Source organism: Bactrocera dorsalis, chromosome 1, assembly GCF_023373825.1.
Source record: "Bactrocera dorsalis isolate Fly_Bdor chromosome 1, ASM2337382v1, whole genome shotgun sequence".
In the NCBI taxonomy this organism is placed as follows: domain Eukaryota; kingdom Metazoa; phylum Arthropoda; class Insecta; order Diptera; family Tephritidae; genus Bactrocera; species Bactrocera dorsalis.
Genome location: NC_064303.1, coordinates 32,917,782 through 32,940,957, shown reverse-complemented (window position 1 = coordinate 32,940,957; position 23,176 = coordinate 32,917,782).

Genomic DNA, 23,176 nt, shown 5'->3' with positions numbered 1-23,176 from the left:
CCAGCATAAAGTCACCAGGAAGTTTGAAAATCTTTATATTAGGTATATGGAGTCTCAAAGAAGGATTGATCGGATTCAAGCCATTTTTAACATACAGATATACCATTTGCAAAGTAGTACTATTACTGAATTGCAATTATATACTTATCTCGCACTTTGACTCATATATGAATTCTTTAAAACATTATAGCACATACAAAATTTACACACTCAAAACATTAGTTTTCACCGTTAGTTAAAAGGACCAGTGCTGGTATAAATAAGTATGTATAACAATTTTTGATAAGTCTAGTATTCATAAACAAACTATTATTCGTAATTATTTCAATCAATCTACCGAAAATATAACACAAAATAAATAAGACAGATTTCAATTGGCATCAACAGATTTAATGTATATATTTAATTCATGTGGAAAATCTAATTTGGCAGCTAATCAACCAACTGACAAATCCTAACATTTCAATTCAACAACAAAAAAGTTGCAGTTACAAACACAATGACAACAAAAGAGAAACGCAAAAAATCAAATTAGAAATCTGTTGGCGTATTGTGAAGTTTATATTTGTGTAGTGAATATTTTATTGTTCACACAAAAAATATACGTATTTGGTGTTAGTAGTGTTTTTAATAGTATTGTTGGATTCAGCGCGAATTTCCTGAAGCGCTCCAACTTTGATATTAGTAGTGAAAGCTCAGCTTTTTTTGTTTTGGAATATGAAAAGAGATCATGTTGTGGTTGTTGTTATTATTACTGTTTTGCATATATTTGTATTTCATTGCTGTTGGTGTTATTACCGCTGGCATATTTCCAGCAGAGCTCACGCAGAAATACATACAGCGTTATGAAAATAAAGGAAAATGCAGCCACACACATATACACAAGTATATGATAACTTTTTTTAAAAAAAAAACGCATAAAATTTGCAAAATCTCATCGGTTCTTTATTTGAAACGTTAGATTGGTTCATGACATTTACTTTTTGAAGATAATTTCATTTAAATGTTGACCGCGGCTGCGTCTTAGGTGGTCCATTCGGAAAGTCCAATTTTGGGCAACTTTTTCGAGCGATCGCCCGTAACGTTGCGTCCAACAGCATCTTTGAAAAAATACGGTCCAATGATTCCACCAGCGTACAAACCACACCGAAACACATTTCGAACCGAACACTGATTTTGGTAATAAAATTCAATGATTTGCAAGCGTTGCTCGTTAGTAAGTCTATTCATGATGAAATGTCAAAGTAACCTCAAAAAAATCACCCGTTATATACCACACAAAATGCAGACTGAATATTTTGTTGAGGAGGTACACTTACTCTGCTATAAAATTTAAATCTAAAATGATTTTATATTGTCGTTGCCGATTTTGACACTATTGGGGGGTCATTGTGCCAAAGCTGTTAAATATATGGTTGCACATAGCAGCGACAGCATTAACACACCACAAAAGGAAAGATGTTGCCAGTAATAGAGGCAAAAGTGGCATATGTGCCCAAAAATGTGTTAATTTATGTTGTTTTATTTCTCTTACATTTTATTTTTGCAAATTCTACAATCTTATTTTTATAAAAGTCTTTCTTTTGTAGCCTTTCTGCTTTTTCTCCGCTCCGTATACACCCATTTTTACATAATCCAAGAACAGCCGGATCGACAAGCAAATAATTTTCAATTCAAGTGTCGCAGGATACGGAAGTTAAAAAAGTTGACTGCTGTAAGCTATTATTAGCATTTTAGTATATATTTTTTTGCATAACAGCTTTATTTTCTTTTCAATCCAAATTTCAAAATGGTACATGGCGTATGAGTAACTTTCGAGCTTTCGGAAAAAGGGAAAATAAAGCAATGTTTAGCAATATAGAGGATAATAACTCGATTTTATTTTGCACATTTCATGTAAACAGTACTAACCGCAAACTGAAAACCACAATCAGTATTCGTCAATATGAATGAAAATTATTCCAAAAATTCACTTACATTGTTACAAAAAAGTAACCGAAAATGTTTTATAAAACGCAAATATTTAATTTTTCGTCAACATTTACTTTGTCGCCTTTAAAATAATCCCAGCAGAAGTAATATGCTTATGCCAAGGATTTTTAGAGTCTTCGGAATACTTTTTATATGGACTTTTTGGGATGACCTTCAGCTCATTCAGTGAATTTTTTTTTATCTTTTCAGGCGACTGAAAACGGGTTCCACGGAGCGGCAATTTTAGTTTAAGGAACAAGAAAAAATCACACGGAGCCAAATCTGGTGAATACGGTTGTTGATCGATTATATTCATTGCGTTTTTGGCTTTCAATTCGGTCACAATCGTTGCCCGATGTGATGGTGTATTATCATTGAGTAAAATCCATCAATTTTTCCTCCCCAATTCAGGCTGTTTTCGACGAATGTTCTCACGCAAATGTCTCAATAAGACCAAATAGAACTCCTTATTGACCGTTTGTCTTTCGGGAACAAATTCATGATGTATGAAACCACGAATATCGAAAACCCAATGAGCATCACATTGATTTTTGAGCTTTGTCGTGTTTTTTTTTTTGGTTTCGTCTAGTTTTTTCCCTCTATCCCAATGATTGTTGATTTGTTTGCATATCAAACTCATAAACGTATGTCTGGCATTTTTTTTTTAAATATCGTTTGCCCGGAGATTTTAAGTACAATTTTCGGGTGCGTTTTTGTCACAATGTGTGCATATCACATGTAATGTTTTTTGAGGTAACACTCGCGACCTGATTTGCGAAAGTTACATAGCACATCAGTAAACATTTAGGGAACAAATGAGTGAAAAATCTACTGAGAAAAATCGGGAACTATGAAGTAAATATGTTACGATGCCTCAGAGCATACCAAAAAAAATAAAAAATGAAACGATGAAGATGTAGTATTCAAACAAACAAACTCTCGGTATATGACCTAGTTTTGATATAGGCTTCGTGAAAGAGATGAGTACTCACACCTCGCATATCAGTATAAAACGCGGGTATCAAAAAAAAATTAATTGAATTTAAAACATAAAAATTGTACAAATTTATACGTGTGGCACCACATCCATTTTTGACCGCAGAAACCAGCAAGGGTGTTTAGTTTTAATTTTTATGCTATTTATACGTTTTCAAATTTCAGTGAGACAGTGCTCAAATTTTTTTCCTCAAATTTTTTATTGAAAATTTCCTTCTAGTCTTCAAGCAGCCACAACCTCAATAAAGTACCATTTTTGGAAAAAAAAGTGTAAGCTTTATTCTAAATTAGCTTTTGCCGTTCGTGGTTGTGATATCACTGAGCACATAAAGGGTGATTTTTTAAGAGCTTGATAACTTTTTTAAAAAAAAAAACGCATAAAATTTGCAAAATCTCATCGGTTCTTTATTTGAAACGTTAGATTGGTTCATGACATTTACTTTTTGAAGATAATTTCATTTAAATGTTGACCGCGGCTGCGTCTTAGGTGGTCCATTCGGAAAGTCCAATTTTGGGCAACTTTTTCGAGCATTTCGGCCGGAATAGCCCGAATTTCTTCGGAAATGTTGTCTTCCAAAGCTGGAATAGTTGCTGGCTTATTTCTGTAGACTTTAGACTTGACGTAGCCCCACAAAAAATAGTCTAAAGGCGTTAAATCGCATGATCTTGGTGGCCAACTTACGGGTCCATTTCTTGAGATGAATTGTTGTCCGAAGTTTTCCCTCAAAATGGCCATAGAATCGCGAGCTGTGTGGCATGTAGCGCCATCTTGTTGAAACCACATGTCAACCAAGTTCAGTTCTTCCATTTTTGGCAACAAAAAGTTTGTTAGCATCGAACGATAGCGATCGCCATTCACCGTAACGTTGCGTCCAACAGCATCTTTGAAAAAATACGGTCCAATGATTCCACCAGCGTACAAACCACACCAAACAGTGCATTTTTCGGGATGCATGGGCAGTTCTTGAACGGCTTCTGGTTGCTCTTCACCCCAAATGCGGCAATTTTGCTTATTTACGTAGCCATTCAACCAGAAATGAGCCTCATCGCTGAACAAAATTTGTCGATAAAAAAGCGGATTTTCTGCCAACTTTTCTAGGGCCCATTCACTGAAAATTCGACGTTGTGGCAGATCGTTCGGCTTCAGTTCTTGCACGAGCTGTATTTTATACGGTTTTACACCAAGATCTTTGCGTAAAATCTTCCATGTGGTCGAATAACACAAACCCAATTGCTGCGAACGGCGACGAATCGACATTTCACGGTCTTCAGCCACACTCTCAGAAACAGACGCAATATTCTCTTCTGTACGCACTGTACGCATTCGTGTGGTTGGTTTAATGTCCAATAAAGTAAACTGAGTGCGAAACTTGGTCACAATCGCATTAATTGTTTGCTCACTTGGTCGATTATGTAGACCATAAACCGGACGTAAAGCGCGAAACACATTTCGAACCGAACACTGATTTTGGTAATAAAATTCAATGATTTGCAAGCGTTGCTCGTTAGTAAGTCTATTCATGATGAAATGTCAAAGCATACTGAGCATCTTTCTCTTTGACACCATGTCTGAAATCCCACGTGATCTGTCAAATATTAATGCATGAAAATCCTAACCTCAAAAAAATCACCCGTTATAATTGTGTTAAGCAAACTAGACGAAGTAAATAAAAGGATTAATAAGCAAAACCTTTCATTAAAAAGTGCAGCTGTCAATAGCAGTTCAAGGCAATAAATTACAGCTCATTGGAGTTTCTGAAGTGCTTAATTTTTTACGTAACTCAACTAAATAAAATACAAACGAAATACGAAAAATGAAAAAAACATGGGAAGTAGTTAATGGTTAAAATGTGATTTTTGGTCAAATAATTGGACACAAGCGTTGATCGATGAGACGGCGCATTATCGTGCAACAAACGAACACGTCGAATACGGTGCACCAAACGCTTCAAACCTCCAAGGTAGAATACCGCATTAACGTTTTGGCCAAGTGGAAAAAATTCTTTGTGGACAATATCCTTGGAATCATAAAAACAATTCAGTATTGTCGTCACTTTTGACTTCTCTGGCGTTTCGTTCGGGATCATATTGGAAACACCACGATTCATCACCAATCACAATATTGTAAAAGAAGTTTTTGTACTTTTATAATGATGTCCTTCAAATGTTGGATTCTGAGGAATTTTTGGTCGTCAGTCAATTTGTGTGGAACAAACCGTGCACACACCTTTCGTAAGCCCAAATGTTCGGTCAAAATGCGATAAGTCGTTGTTTTGGAGATGTTCAATTCCATTTTCATTATGAATTCACGCACAATATCGTTGGAATTTCCGGTGATCACGGATATTGATTGGCCCACATGTTGATCGTCATTTATGTCCTCACGACCACTTTGAAAACATTGAAACCACTCGAGCACTCTGATACGGGATAGGCAATCATCGCCATAAACTTGGTTCATTAATTGAAATGTTTCGGTGAAAGTTTTACCATTTTGAAACAAAATTTAATGTGGGTCTTTGTTCGGATCTCATTTTTGCACCGATAACACAAACATACTGACACTTAGAACGCAATAACTTCCCTTCCAATCTATGAAATACGTTTCTATATACAGATGTACACGCAAAGGGCCACACAATTCTACACCTGAAGCGCAACTCCTCATATGCAATATTTATGACATAAGTGGCAGCAATACATGCAACCCTGGTGGAATGCTGTGCTAATACAATTAATAACCGCAACAAATTTCCGCAGCCTGCACAATTGACAGTCAAAATGTTCGCCGTGTGAAAATAAAAATAGATTAAACTATGACAATAGAGAAATTCTCGCTAAAAGTTCTTAAAAATTCTAAAAGCTTTGGAAAGCAGCCATGGTTATATCATATCTTGTTTCATTATCTTAATTTTTTTTTACTTTTAGTATCACTAAACTGTAATGCATAGTGTATAATATTGTGACAAATATATATTTTTTTCTAAGAGCCCAAAAGCTTTTTGCAACCTAACTCAGATTTGTTACAATTCTTTACTGCCGAAGTTTCAAAGGCATGTAGGTAATACTTCTTTCAGCCCAGACAAAAAGTAAGAACCAAGCCAATACTGCAGGGAACAAAATACAATAGTACTAATATAAACAGAATCATTGAAGTAAGTGAGTTAGCACAACCTTGAAACATCTTACTAACTTTTTCAATAAACAGATAAAGTTTTAGCCAAGAAATAACTTAGTATTTGAACACTTCTTCTGTGAAATTGCAATCACTGATGCATACAGTTCGTGCCGTGCGATAAGAAAAATGAGTGCTTAATAATGGGTTGTCAAAAAAGTCTTGCGGTATTTTTATTGAATTTTTTTTTTATTGAAATTGAAATGAATTTTTGATGACTCATGCCCAGCTCTTGACCCATGCACTACACCAGAACGAAAACGTTAAAACCATCGTTGTGCGGTGGAAATGGAAACTGTATCGGGTCCATAAACTGCGCAATTTTATTGGCGGCTTGAGATTCATTTTTGCCTTTATCGTAGTACTGTAAAATATGCCGTATTTTCTCTTTAGTTTGCACCATGTTTGCGACGGTATAACTCAAAACTTAAAAGAAACGACAATCAATCAAACACGTGTTAGCGCGTGAAATGAGCTTTCCAAAAAGGTATAGCATGATATAAGAAACGTTTTGAAACAGCCTTTCCAACGAAGCATCCTAAGAGTCAAGAAAGAATTAAGAAAGATACTTAATTACGATAAAATTATTTCTGAAGACATGCATTATAACTATTAAGAAACTGGAAAGGTAAATGATAAGCCAGGAAGAGGAAGAAATCTCTTGACATATAAAATTCAGGGCATACCTGTTGTGCTTTTTTTAAGAAGAAGCCACTGCTCAGTCTAAGCGACGGTACTTAAAATTTTGCTTCACAAGTTATTAAACATACTAGCTTTTTACCGCGGTTTTGCTCGCAGTGGAGCCATTAAATAAGTATGAGAGATAAAGGGTAAGGGTATAATAATAGAAATTAGTCAATATGATAACTAAATTTTATTGCTTGGCTGAGATCAACAATTTTTAAAAATTACTACAGACAATGAAGTTTCAACACCTTAAAATATGCGTATTGAAATGCAACAACAAATGTTAAAATATATTTCACCGTAACAAAAATAAATAATTCTGAATTCTAACAATTTATAAAAATAAAATACAAAGTATTAATCTAGGATATTTTTGTAGGCAATGTTATAAGGTTTCCCGTCGGGTGCAAATATGTGTAAATTCTGGGCATTAGATACACGTGAACAGGCCACATAAAGTTGACCATGAGAGAAGCATTGGTTTTCTAAATGCACTCCTGCTACCAGTAATGTTTGTCCTTGTGCCTTGTTTATAGTAACAGCAAAGCTAAGCTTTACGGGAAACCGAACCCTTTTGAATTGGAATGGAAGGTCAGTGGGAATAATTGGTATCCGAGGTATTATAACACTATTTCCCTTACCGACACCTGTTAAAATAGTAGCACCAAGTATGTTCTGTCTGTTCCATTACATAGCCGAGGAGCATATAGATTTCGCATAAGCTTTACTGGTACATTTATTTTCAATTGATGTTTATGTGACGGTACACCCTATAGTTCAAGTGAGTTTAAAAACTCCACAGGATATAAAGTACTTAGTTCCGTATTTATTCCTTCATTTCTCCTCGAATGTCAGTGTTGATCCTATATGAAGATGCACTCTCATATTCGTTTTCTGGCGGAGTTTTTCAACTGTCGGACATAAGCGTGATGATTTAATGCACGCTTGAATTTCATCTGCTGGTGCCCCCTCTGAATCTCTGGGAGGGTTTGACGGAAATTGCCAGCCAATAAAACTACCATGCCTTCCATTATATCTGTACTATTTCGCAAGTCCTGAAGAGTCCAGTAATACAGTGGGACGGTATTACAGTATTCATAGTTGTTGAATTAGATATTGTCGTCACCGCCGGTAATATAGTGGGACGGTTTTACAGCATTCATTGTTTAAACTTCATTTTCGCATTTATGATATTAGTATGAGTATGGTTTGGATATACCAGATTTCCGCTTCCGAGGCATTTTTTAAGAAAAGCAGAGTAAGAATTAACATCAGCGAGTAAGATCTAAAATAATAAAGTGACAGCTAACCACAAAAATTACGGATTACCTCAAAAATTTTAATAGTTTTATACTGCATGTATTTTTTTTATCTTTCTTAAAAACTTCTTTTTTAATATAAAGTACCCTATTTTACTTCTAATACTTCAGGAGTATATGTACAAAGTTTCCTGATGATCGGTTAAGTAGTTTTCGCGTGAAAGCGTAACAAACAAACTTACATTCACATTTATAATATTAGTATGATGTGTCTAAATACAATGGCGGACTGACTTCACAGCTTTGTCATCAACCGCAGCAGCACTTTAACCAAACCTCAAATGTTAAAATCACTCGAAAAGGTTGCATTGGGTGCCAGAAAACATCAACTGCGATTGGAGTAATATAATATTTACAGACAAGTAAACTTTTGTATTTGTTGATATTCCAGAAAATTCCACGCACTCACTGTTCAGAACGTAATATATTTATAATAAATAACACACAATTCCGCAACAATTTATACAAAGGTCGATGTTTGCATGTTATAACTTGCTATGAGCAGAACACGGCTTTTCGACAGTGGATCGCAAAAAGAAGTGAAGATCTCGTTTCTTCGTTCCTTTTGCTCCTTTTTTGTTGTGTAAAGTGCAGTGGTATCGTAGTTGGTGTGTGATGTGAATTGTAGGTGATGTCGAGGTGAGTGTGGTGAATGTAGCGTATTAGTGATGTATATTTTAATGTGGTGAATGTATCGTATTATTGATGCGGGATTATTGTTGTGTTGATATGGCGCTTGCGGATTATATGTTGAGTGGGGTAGGGGACTGAGGCTCATTTAGTCAGTATTTTTTATTTCATTTATGTAAAGCAGTCCTAAACAACACCAAAAAGGCTTTTTATGGATTCTTTTCTGCTCGTGGTTTTGGGGTTTGAGGTGCTTCACAGAGAACCCGATAAAAGTAAATATAATATTTTAAAAAGGCCAGCTGAAGTTCCTTCAGACTCCAATTAAATTGAGAATGTTTCGACTTTTAGGAGAGTGTAAACATCAAGAAAACACATAGCATCAACAAAAGAATTCATTTGGAAATTCCAACTAAACTGGAAGTCGTTTCATGTTGAGTTTTTGGGAAAATTAGTTGGAAATTTCCATTAAAGACGTCAAATATTTGAGAAAATAAATATAGTATTTAATAAGGTCAAGTATAACAAACCAAAGTGTTTAAAAACTTTAAGTCTCCTCCACAATTATACATCACTCAATCCAGGGAACACCTGCATCCTATTACAAAAACCATTGCTGAGACCAACACACACAGGACAACATAACCATTATGGATTCCGCAAACAGAGATCAACTACTCATGTATTTAAGAAGCTTACTGACAAAGCAATAAAAGGTACCAGTTGGTTGTGTATGGTATAAAGGAATACTGCGCAGTAGCCAACTTTGACGTTAAAAATGCATTCCATATCACAAACTCACTAGAAAAACTCTAGTTTATTTGGTTAAAATTATAATCAGCTACCTGTCTAACCTTCATTTACTGTATGAGACATAACTTGAGAATCTCTACATTCATGCGGTGTCAACAATCAAAGGAAAATTTCTGACTGAATCGAAACTAGTGCGGGATAACGTGAGACCGCGGTGTGCTATAGTTTGAAAGAGTTAAGAAGAAAAAAGTGTCAACGCAGCGACATCAAAAGAATGAATGAGGAGTAGGTCAGAATGGTGTGGCTGACGAGCGGAATGGCTAAGCTTGGCCTCATGATGTCGTGCCTAACGGCAGTTCCTTGGGTAGTTAAGGATTTAGAACGTAGGCATATTGGTCTCAACTTCAGCGACCAATATAAATTGTGAATATCATTGTGCATGAAATTACGGTATCTTTCGAAAATTCTCCCTTCAAAAAAAAAGGACAACACAAACAACTATAGCACATTGTATTCTACAAGCTATAAGCATACAACTAAGACGGTTCCCGCAACTACATCATCGTTCGTTATATACAGTTCGCTAAAATAAAGTCGATTTGACTGCTACGACAGCAATCCTAAGCACCAATTCGGACTACACTGCGCGTCAACTTCTATTCTTCATTATGATAACAATCCGGGATGAGTGTTAAAGGTGTTAATATTTCGGTAGTGTTCTCCAAGATAGTATATATAAATCTATTCACAAAATATTTTCTGCAATTATAGCATTGTTTCCAGTAAACGCCACTCACACTTTGGAAAACGTTATTTTTGAACGCACTGTAAATCCATAGAAGAGAATAAATACATACTCAAACATTCATACAAAGTTTCACTCGCTTGTAAACCGATTATTTAATTAAAGTGGTGTGAGTCGCACAGCACCTGTGCGTTTGCCAAGGTGCGACAATTTTAATTACCTGCAAAGTGGCAGATATTAAAATCTGCTTCCGCAACGCAATAGTAGGGTTGATCAGTTTCTTGGGGTGCCTCAGTTTGTCGTGCTCATAGACCATGGTGCAACGGTTTAGATTGCGTTTGAAAGCGCTAATCAAGGTGAAATCACTGTATGCGGTATATGAATGCTTATTGTTGCTTATACTTGTATGAATAACTTATTCAGATGAAGGCTAAGGGAAACACTACTTAGCACTTCGTCAGAGCACAACCTCCTCATGGAAAGAATGTGTTTCCAGATTTTCCTGTGAGTTTTATTGCACTGTCTGTGAGTTTTATAGCACTGTCTTGTTTTAACTTAAACATATATTTTTTCACTTTAGATGATTCTGTAAAGATTTATCCTGCCCAATCACCGAAAATGACGTCGCAATGTCCGAGTTTAAAATATTTTTTTCTAAAAATTTCAGAAATATTTTTTATTAGTGTATGTTTGCAAAAATAAAGATAAAAGATAAAGATACAATGTTTTGTACGAGAAAAAAATTGTTTTAAAAAGGTGTTTTTACCAATGTTACCCTACAATACGAAAAATGTTACAGAATTTGGTAATATTACAATCAAACTATAAAACTTTCGATGTGTGATGATTTGTTTAATTGGATTAGAAAATTCATAAGAAAAAAATGCAAACTTTAACCACTTTGTCGAAGCTGAAAAAAGAAATTTTCTTGATGCTCATACTTGTGTATCAGTTTCTGCAACTGTCATCTACAGTAAAAAGTCTTTTTGCGCAATCAAATGACTACTTGTGAACAAATGTATATTTTGTGTGAACAACAAACAACCCCTTCTATTAACAGCTCTTTTCAAACAATAAGCACACACACACGCATACAGTCATACACTTTCATTCGATAAATATCTTGGAATGTCGCACATATGCACGTGCTTTTGTAAAAAAGCAACTAAATTCGTGGAATACTCCATTATTTCCTCTCCAATTCTAACTCCTTTCTCCCTCATAGTTTGTACTTCTCTCAACAATTCCATCGGTATGAAACTTGCTTTGCGTTACCATCGATATTGGCCTTTTTATAGGTAGACTCGACTCCTCCCTTTATTGCCTTCAATATTTTCTATCATTTGCACCAGATTTTACATCGAGGAGTACACTTTCTTATGCATGTGTGTTGGAGTGTGTGTAAGTAAACTTAATCTTTATGATATTGTATGTTGTAACAACAAAAATTGTTAAAATTAGTTGCTTTACGATCTAAAGGTATGTAGAGTAGGGTGGGTAAAACAAAATCATAGAAGCTTTAAGGCGAAAAAATATAAAAAGCTTTCAGATGGAGAAACTCCCTGTTAAACACACACACGCATACTCATACATAGAGCTGCCTAAGCACCTATTTATTTCACTGGTTGTGAAAGCTTGCAGCTGTGCCAATGAATTTTTTTGGCGATATGTAAAAAAAGTCATATGCATACCCCGTTATATGCAGATACCTATAAGCAGAGCACGTAACGTTATTAATGCAATAACATGCCTCTGCTTTACTTATGACATCAACTTGTCGATTATGTTTAGAACAGTACAGATTTTTCGGAATTAAGTATAATCTATGATACAATGTATTAACACATTTATGAGCTTAAGAGCTTAAACAGAGGCTGTTGTGTGCCAACAGATGCGAATTCGGCCTACAAAATTTTTACACTTCAATTGTGCTCATCACATTAGCTGCAGGTTTGGGGACGAACAAAATTTCTACCTCTTGTGTGTTTACTCTACTGATTTTTAACACCTGCTTAAAACACATTTTTTTTTTAATTAATTGTGAAGGTCTTAAAACCAAATAAGTATGCACTTGTTCTTGTAGGCACGTTAATAACTTTGTATGTATAAAAAACAAAAAATATAAATTATACAAGAACATATAATGCGAATTCGGCCTACAAAATTTTTACACTTCAATTGTGCTCATCACATTAGCTGCAGGCTTGGGACGAACAAAATTTCTACCTCTTGTGTGTTTACTCTACTGATTTTTAACACCTGCTTAAAACACATTTTTTTTTTAATTAATTGTGAAGGTCTTAAAACCAAATAAGTATGCACTTGTTCTTGTAGGCACGTTAATAACTTTGCAGGCAACAATGTTTTCCGTTCTATTTCTATCACTGCACTGTATGTATATTTCCTCTTCAGAACTTGCTGCTGCAGTAAAGCATGTATGCTGTGTGAAAGTTCTTCTTCGTTTTGTTTCACTTATGGATGCAATGAATATCTGAGTAAAAATTTATTTTAAAAGTTTTATAATTTTACTATATTTAATGTAATAAAATGTACTACATAAAAACAAAAAATATAAATTATACAGGAACATACAGCTTATTCATGAACAATATGTTGGCAACTTAAGGTTAAATATTCATTTAAAGGTGAAGTAATTCACTAACAATCGCAGCTTCTTCTTTTACAAATAAAAAAACAAGCACCGCCGAGCACTCCAGTTACCCTTCTCATTGGCCCTTTTATTTCCACTTCGCTGTCGAATCACATAATTTCTATTTACATAGCTGATTAGTAGCATCATTTCCCTTTCACCGCTTCTTCGATGGCACTTGCTTTTGTCTTTTTTATTATCTGACTCTTTATTTATAAATTTAACTTTCCAATTTTTGCTACATTCTTTTACATACATATATCTTTTGTTGGTGTTTATCGAAATTTTCTCTGCGTACTTATATTGTTCTCCCTTTTGTCCAATCGGTTTTGGCTTTTGAGTCAGTTTTGTTCTACTTTTCGTTGTCATTAGTTTACTACAACTTATTATCTCTTCAATGTGTTTTTTGTTGACAATAATAGCTTAATAATTGCATTGATGTGATTGGGGAGAAGATATGCGATAATTATGATTTGATAAAGTATTCTTCACTTCACTTTTTCTATTTGATAATTTGTAACATCAGATATGACAAAAGCGATTTTTAGTAAAACAATTATTAATATAAAAAAAATGCTTACACAAAAAGGCAATTGTAATTTTGACTGAAGTCACAATTGGAGTACTATTATTTATCCATCACTTTACTGAAACGTTAAAGCATGCCCGTTCTTATTACTGGGAATCTTTAGCCACAGATCTGAATATTAATCCAAGCTCTTAGACCAGTTGAAGGAAAAATTTCGTGAAAACAGAAAAAACTCATTTTTCATCAGAACAATGCACCGTGTCACAAGAGCATTTTGACAATGGCTAAAATCCATGAATTAAAGTTCGATTTGTTGAAGAATCCACCGTATTCACCAGCGACGGTGATCAATTTGTTTCCAGAACTCAAAAAATGTATGCGTGGTAAGCGTGTTTCATCAAATGAAGAGGTTTTAACGGCTGTTGAAGCGGATTTTGCAAATCTTCCGGATTCTCACTTCAGGGATGGGATCCACAGATTGGAGGATCGTTGGAGCAAGTGTATTAATATTCAGGGAGCATTGAATAATAAAGTGTATTTTGAATCATAAAATTGTGTTTTTCTTATCGACAAAACTTATTGAGCAACGTGGTAAATACTGGGGCCAACATATACGGTACATAGGGTTTTGAACAGTTGTGGTAGGATTTGCACAACTTTTGTCACAAAGTAACCTTCAAAATAATTATTAGTTCTAATTTTTATCTTGTTAATTACTTCTTCATTTGCGTGGAAAGTAAAGGAATCAAGTGGAATTTAAAACTCTGTTGTCTGGGAAATAGGCGGGGTTGTAGCCGGTTTTCGCCCATTTTCACACAGTGACGTAGAAACTGTGCTCATTTACAGCCCCATACCTTATTTTAATGTTTAGTTTTGGCACTTCATATATTTTCTTTTGATGTGGTTTTGTGGGCGTGCCAGTGGTCAGATTATGCCTATTTACGATCTCATAACTTTTTTTCCAAATAACGCAAATCATGAAGATATCTCAATGTTTACTCACGTGACAGCTTGCATACTTCTTTCCACTTCTCTCGTGATACTGATCATTTATATATGTATAGTAACCCTATATCTTTCTCGATTAGTTGTAAGTGATAAGTACAACCGTTAGGCGATTAAGCTATTATACTACGTAGCAACATGTTGCAAGAGTATAAAAACAACTATTGCGACTACATATACTCAGTATAGTTGCGTAGCCAGCTCTACAGTCACGCATGATTTGGTCGGCATTCGAATTGCTGAACCATTACGCTATTATTATGCATCAGTGAATAAGCACAAAGCAGACTGTTAACATGCTGTCTGTGAAGAGTACTAACATTTAGACAGAAACTCCTGTCTGCATACATTAAATTTGCATATGGGGTATTCCATACCAAATCGACCACTTTTGAACCCGACCCCTTTAGATTTTGCTGAAACTTATCCATCCTTTTCTACTCTTTGAAAAACATTTTTGAGAATTTTTTCAAAATTTTTTGTCCTACTTCAAAAAAGTTATGAATTTTTCTATTTTTTGCTAAAAAAATGGCTTTTTTATATTCAAATAGCCATAACTTTTGTAGAAATTGACTTTTGGGGACCATTTTTTTTTAAATTTTTGTTTTTGAATGAACTTTTCGAAAAAATAATCGAAAAAAATTTAACACGATCAATTATATAAAATAATCGTTTTTTTAAAGTAAAATCTTAATTTTTATTGTTTTGAAATTTCGCCATTTTTGTTTTTTGTTTTTTTTTTTTTCTCAAAAAAAACTTCAATTAATTTGACAACTATCCCTGCTAATCTCGGAGTGGGCCGATTTTTTTTTATTTAAAAAATGAAAAAAATTTTTAAATAAATAAAAAAAAATATTAAAAAAACTCGGCCGACTCCGGGATTTGCTGGTTTAGTTGCAAATTTAATTTAAGCTTTTTTTGGGTTTAAAAAAAAAAAAAAAAAAAAAGGGCCCCCTTCAAAAAAAAAAAAACGATTTTACTTAAAAAAGTGAAGTTCGCCATTTTTTTTTTATTTTTTTTTCACCCCAAAAAAAGCTTCAATTAATTTGGCAACTATCCCTAAGCATTTTGATATCCATCACGTTTACATAAGAAAAGTTTCTTATGCGTATGATTAGTTGTTTTCTCTTTCCGACGGGGCACAATTGAAAGTTTTTAGCTCTATTTACGAATATTGCAAGTATTGCATTAAATTAAGTATATGTGGGTGAGTTACAACACTATGGTACTTTGAAGTAGTTAGTACGTATATTGGCTACGCGCAAATACATACTTTGTAGGTATCTAAAGGTCCAATTGCACAGTTCCTTTCTTCTATTTTGGGAGTTTCAGCAAACTCTCTCTTTATATCTTATGGTCAAAATAGTTAACCTACTAAGCATACTATTAGCAACAACATCACCCATCTTGAGACCCACCATTCATAACTGGATAATTTTCGAGTAGACCACGTCTAGCACACAATGAAGGAAATAAAGCAGCCGTAGCTGAGAGAGTACGCGAAGACCGTGGAGAGTTGATTCCGCGCCGTTCGTGTGCTTGGTGCATTTTACGTCGAGATCTGAAATTGAAAGCATACAAAATACAGTAAAGTGTAAAGAAATACAGCCTCCTAAAAAAGTAGTATCCAAAGAATAATCAGAGGGATTAATTCTTTTTCAAATATTAAATTTGCAAACAGCATATAATGCCTTGAATACTACAATGGATTCTTAGTAGTTATGAGTACAGTAATTGGTCATAAATCAAACACAGGTATACTGACATATATTAAAATTCCATTAAAGAATCACTTTATATATCCCTGATTCACTTTGGCACTTAAATGGCATCATTCCACGTCGTTGCACATAATTTCAAGCCATTTTTACCCTTGACACTTATAAGTAGGCTTGAGAATATTAATGGCACTCGCACGTTGGAACGTAGTAATTGTGAGAAAGCTGTGGTGTGGTGAAGGTGTTGCATTTCCATGTAGGCGATGCACTCAAAAACGCTTAGAAGTAGGCAAGTTATGGGTTTCGAAGCAAAGAAAGGGTAATTGCAGCCATGAATAAATTTCGTGATTTCAATGCTATACGAGTAATGCCAAAGAAAGTAAAAAATTTAGAGCGTTTCGTAGAAAGTAATTTTGATTATATACTCAATACAAATGTATGCATATGTATATTTGTTCAAAAATATATTTCCACGTAAAGTTTTTCAGTCATGCTTCTTATATTTAATTTAAGGCACATTTGTTATCCTCAACGCGCACGGATAAATTTTGCTGAGTGGCATGCTTTTAATCATGTGAATAATAAACGCCACTTTAAATTCCAGGACCAACTGGACTACTAACGTGCCACAAAGTGTGGTATAGAATATGTCATCAATTAAAATAGGGCATGAATCAAGTAGGACATTTGAGCTAAAGTGGCTTTTTACTGAGCAAGTAGATAAATGAAAGATAAACCAGTGTCGCAATTTTGGTATTTCACAACAACTAATAACTCAAGCAGGTACGGAAATTGTGTGAAAGGTCTGAAATTAAAAGGCAGCTTCTGTGTGCGAGTACATCTGCTAGCAACTCTCCTCAATTGTGGCATTCCTCAATTTATACGTAAACTTGGTGAGTACTACGTTGGGTTACTTAAATTAATTCTGATCTATAGCGAAATTTCAAGGCACAATACCAGCTTGTTCAATAATTTTTGTCGTACAATAAGAGATGGCGTTGCTATTAGCCCAAAACTTTTTTATGGAAGGTGTAGCATCAAAAGAAATTCACGAACGAATGGTAAATGTGTATAATGATTCTTCACCTATAATTAAAACAGTACAAAGATGGGTTCTGGAATTTAAACGTGGTCGTACAAGCCTTGAAGAAGATCCACGTGAAAGACGTGTAAAAAGCGCATCAACACCAGAAATCAGAGCCAAAATATAGGATATGGTTGACTATGGACTAAGAGAGATTTAGTAGGTCTCATTAGGTGGTGAGAGCTGTATTTTAAGTGAAATTTTGGGTTTCAGAAAGCTGTGTGCATAATGGGTGCCACATTCGCTAACAGTGGAACAAAAACACATTCGAATGAGGCTTTCTTAGCAACATTTGGAGCGTTTTAAAAAGAAATTGTGAATTTTTTGCGTCGATTCCTCACTATGGATGAGACTTTGGTCCATCACCATGATCCTGAATCAAAACAAGAGGCCAAAGAGTGGATTGTTTGTGGATTACTTGCAAACTGGTAAAACAATTTATTCTGAATATTATTGCCAACTTTTAAACCAGTTTAAGGAAAAAATTAGTGAAAACAGATCCCGTTTGGCGAAGAAAAAACTCTTTTTTCATCAGAATAATGCACCGTGTCCCAAGAGCATTTTGACAATGGCTAAAATCCATGAATTAAAGTTCGAATTGTTGAAGCATCCCCCGTATTCACCAGCGACTTCAATTTGTTTTCAGAACTCAAAAAATGTATGCGTGACAAGCGTTAACTTCTTTCACACAGACTTTTTCTGTGAGCTAAGAAATATACAATATTACAGAGGTGTAAGTTCATATTTTCGATATCTGTACGAGATGTAAGATATGCATATACATATGTAGATAAAAATAAATTTTTATGGAATGTGATTCATTCCATTGATACATTGGAATCAAAATTAGAAGGTAAATTATAACTAGTATCAGTTGATCTACAAGAAATTGATATTGGTAGCGTCTGACTAAGTGCCACACAGCACGCGCAACAACCGAATTATTGCAAGCAAAGTTTTTAAATTCGATTATTTCAAGAAATTGTGACACTGAATGGCCTCCAAGAAGCTGAGAGTTAACATCGTTAGACTACCTTTGGCGTTATTTGAATTTATTAGAATTTCGCAAAAAAGCAGACTCTCTCAGGCTTTGGAAGGCAATATTGAACGTGCTTTTCATGACATGCGGGTTGATTTAGTGAAAAGAGTTCTGTATCAATGAATTCATCGAATTCTGGCCTGCAAAAGAAGTAGTGGAGGCTATTTGAATGATGTTATATACAGAACTTATTTGTTTCTAACTATTGTACTGCACATGAAATAAGAAAAAAATTTGAATTTCGATAACAATTAGCATGAGTTTTTTTTATCATAGCACTCTTATTGGAAAACCCTTTGATATGCAATTGAAACCGTACTAGAAATAAAATAAAATGACGGGTATTGCACGAGCTGAAAGATTCGCCGACTCCTTGATATTATATATACTTGTATAATATGATTACCTATGTTCTCTGCTGTTGGTTATCCCGCTGAATGAACTTAAGTGCTGCATCAATGGCGTACAAAATACATAAGAGACCCTTAAACTTATGTTTGAAGAGCAGTCATCTGCGAAATTGTAAGTGTCGAAGAGTTACATGGATATTTAAACAAGCTATGTCAATGGCGAAAAGTCAAACTATAACGACGTACTTATGGATACTTAAGCTTTGTAAGTTTTTATTTGTAGCTCTTCTTATTCAGCAAGAGAGCAGATAAACTGGCTTTCTGAAGTACGTAAGGTGCATTCGGCGTTTTGTACAATGAGTGAAATTATTCAACAAAGAAGTTCCATTAAATTTATTTTCATTTCAATCAAATCTTCATAGCAAACTCGTGCATACGTGGCGTATGAGTACCTTTCGTGCTTTTAGCCAATAAAGCAAATAAGGCAATGTTTAGCAGAGAAGAGGATAACAACTCGATCGTATTTTGCAAATTCTACGTAAGTAGTACTTGCTACTTTTCTATTGATTGAAAACCACAACCAGTATTGTATGAAAATTGTTTCATAAAATTATTTACACATGTCATATTGTTTATTGAGTTATAACACGCGAGTTGCTTTGCAGTAGCGGTTCACTAAGCATTGAGGGAACAAATAAGTGAAAACTTATTAAAAGGAAACGAAAACTAGGAATAAAGTTAATTTTTTCACTCTTCATACTAGAATGCAATTTGGTAGGGGAAAGAAAGCTGCACAATTTTGGTGCAACAATAGTTCAATTTATTCTGTAGATGAATAAAAATCTTTATTTTTATACAAACTACATATATTGTTTTGTATATCATTTAAATATTTGTTAAGCATTAGTAAAAAGATTTGAATGTTTGAGGAATAAGAAGGTTTAGGCACCCGTACAATTATGTTTTTTCGCCAAGAATCGATAAATAAGCTACGAAGTGTGAGCTTTTTACAAACACAAATAGCCAAGCCCACAAAAACACGTTTGATCTTAGCGGCTGCTATAGATAAAGTAAGTAACAAGAACAGCTCAAAATTTTGTTAAGAACTAAACTATTTAAAGCCGCAAAATGTTATAATTCCCGCTATTTTCTGAGCACAGAACATTTCTGAACAAAACGAAAACTGTCAAAACTTAGGAATAAATATACCTAAAATCTTTATCGACCGATGCTTGTATACCAGCATGACATCAAAAAAAAAATGTATATTTGACTCTCTAACCCGCCAATTTTTAAAACATTCGTTATTTTCATAACACAGCTCGTATATGGTATTAGTTAAGGAATGAAGGAGAAAATAGACCATATCAATAACATAGTAGTTCTTCAAAGAATGTAAGTTCAAGTGAGTGCTTAGTACATATTATGAGTTTACATTGAAAAGAATGAGAAAAATAAAATCTTAAATATCTTTTGATAAAGAGACATATACTTTCATCAGTACAACTTCATGTTTATAGATTATTGTGTTGAATAACTTTTAGGTCACAGTTGCCAGTACTACTAGGTACTAGGTGTATCATCAAGTGAAGCAGCCTTTGCAATATCGGTGTTAAAAACAGGTAGGGGAAAAGGAACTGTGTTTTAACCCTAAACACTTAATAATTTTATATGTACCCGTAGCTCTTATGCTACCACAACCAATTTTGCCTGCAGAAATCACCAAAGCAAATGTGATAACTTTTGATTGTTCACACGTTCTCAAATTTAAGTGGTCAAACTTCATGCCTAACGTTTTCATTAAAATTTTGTTATTGCAAATAGTAGAAAAAGTAGCAAGCTACCACTTTAGAAAAATAAAATTTGAGCGTTATCCGCCATTCAGCCATTAACGTTCGCGGTAATAATACCAGTAAGCACCTCAAATTGTATTCAGTAAAATCGACCAAGCAAATAAAATTATAATAAACAAAAAGTTTGATTAAGGAGTTAAGCTGCAGATAGAACCGTAACGCAATAAATTAGAGCCCATTGGAGTTCCTGATTGCAATACACAGCTCGAAGCAACAAAATAAATTTAAAAAAATAAAATAATTAAACCATAGCAAATGAAACGTAAAAAATCCTAACAAAAGTCCCCTCAAAAACGTTGATGGTTGAAATTCGTGCTTTAATACAAGCAAAACTAAAAAACTGCCAAAAAAAAGTTTTGCTACCAAACAAAATAGTATAGCTGAAGCAAACTTATGAAAGCAACCATACATTGCCCGAAAACAAATCTATCGGCAAACAAAAGTAGCGAAAACTCAAAATAACTCACAATGAATCGCACTTAGGGTTTTTCCAATTAAGGTTTCAAGGGGTGATAATTTTTACACCCTGCACAGCGTAGCGAGCTGCGACGATTAAACCATGTGCGTCTATTAAACCATGTGCGTCTGAATATATACGAACTATTCCGTCAGTTCTTGGGATATTGATCAGAACTTTGCACACGTCCACTTCTGACAAAAAAACTAGTCATTTGTTGGAACTGTCGATATCTGATCACTATAACTAAACGATCGAAATCAGGATTAATATCTATTGAGTGAATTAGACAGATGAACGATAGTAAACATACGTGAATACGAACAAAGCGTTATGTTTTCATCTTGATCATGAAAGGAAGAATACAGAAGAAAGAGAAAAGGAAAGATGACAGAGTATTTTAAAGATATAGTTATATATAAATTTATATCGTGACCACTCGTTGTTTTTTCTTTCCATACCGTTTATATATTCTTAAAAATTTGCACCTGGGTATCAATATTTATAACCACTCACAAACATCCATCTTCGAACAAGAATGTCGAACACTTCATTGACCCGTAGCTTTTGTTTTCACAACCATTCAGCGGCATTGTACGAGTATTCACTGATTTGCAAAGGCATGCACACATCTAAATACATACCATATGTGTACTAATGAAGAACACACATCGTTGAGTAAATATATGAATATTCCCTACGACACGCTTGCACTCACAGAATCATACATTTAGTCATACATGTTTGCAGTTATATACTGAGGTCGGCCCAGATTGCTTCCTGACTGAAAGGTTTAGTGTGAATGCACATATGCAACAGAAGCTAGGTAAAATGTTTCAGTTGTGCGGGTCCCAATCAAATAGTTACACATTTATACGATTTGCACATTATTATTATTTTTTTCTTTTGTTTTTACAAGCGGCATAAATTATAACTGTATTCATTTCTCCACTTATGCGGTTGTTGTAACTATGACTATTATACCATACATCAAATGTATGTTTATCAAGTACACCATGTCGTATGAGCAACACAGAATTTGTAAGGTTATTGTATGCAAAAAAATTGATTTTTGATATACTTTGACTTGTTTTCTTCCGGCGTTGGCTCACCCTTGCCTTGATATTCAGCCAATTGATTGTCTGTTTAACTAAAAATAAAATAATAAACTCTCGCCAAGAAATATAGAAAGTAGTAAAAGCTTTTATGACATTAGATAACAGCTGACGTGAAAGAATGCATATATCTCTTGCAAACATCTTACCACAATAGCAGTTGCATAAAAACTAAATTCTCGGCGGGCTTGCGAATTCATTTCGCCAGGATGTTATTCTATGATATTATCATACTACTCATAAAAGGCACATCGTTAAATTAACTCCTCTTTTATCGACTATATGCACCAGTAATACGCAACAATTATCAAAATATTTATGTAGCAGAATAAAATTTTATATTTCTGGTAATCCGTCAGAGATTGCATTTCTGTTACCCCTGTCTTATATTTTTTCTTCATTTTCGCTGTTCATACAAACATTTTATGGACTATATAATGTGCAATGAGACGAAACCTCGACCATCAGCGCATGCTCTTATTTCAGATGGTAATTCTTATTGGTCAGTGGGTGTAAAAAGTGAAATTTTAACTTATGTAGATAGTTTTAAATGTACCTAAAATGTAACGGATAAAAATAAAAGCTTTAAATTATACAAAAACATCCATGTTCATCCATGAACGATTAAGTTTAAAAATTCATGTGAAGCCAAAGTAGTTCACCAGCTATTCCGACTTTGATATTTATTCTCAACGTTGAAATAATCGCATTATTTATTCAATCTTTTTTATCATTCATAACCGTCAGGAAAAACAAACAACAGCACCAACATCCAAGTTACCCTTCTCTTTGACTCTTTATTTCCACTTCGCTGCTGATTCACTTAACTTTTATTTACATAGCTGATTATTAGCGTCATCGGCATTTGACCACTTTTTTTATTATCTGATTCTTTCTCACAAATTGTGTTCAATTCCCTATTCCTCGCAACACTGTTTTGTCTCCAACATTTTTTTACTTCAGTCAATGTTCTATGCACACTTATATTGTTCTTGTTTTGTTCAAAGAATTTCAATAGGTCTTAACTGTTGAGTCCTTGAACAGCTTATAAACACTTATATTTGTTTTTAGTACGCCATGTTTTTATTATTTTATTACAACTT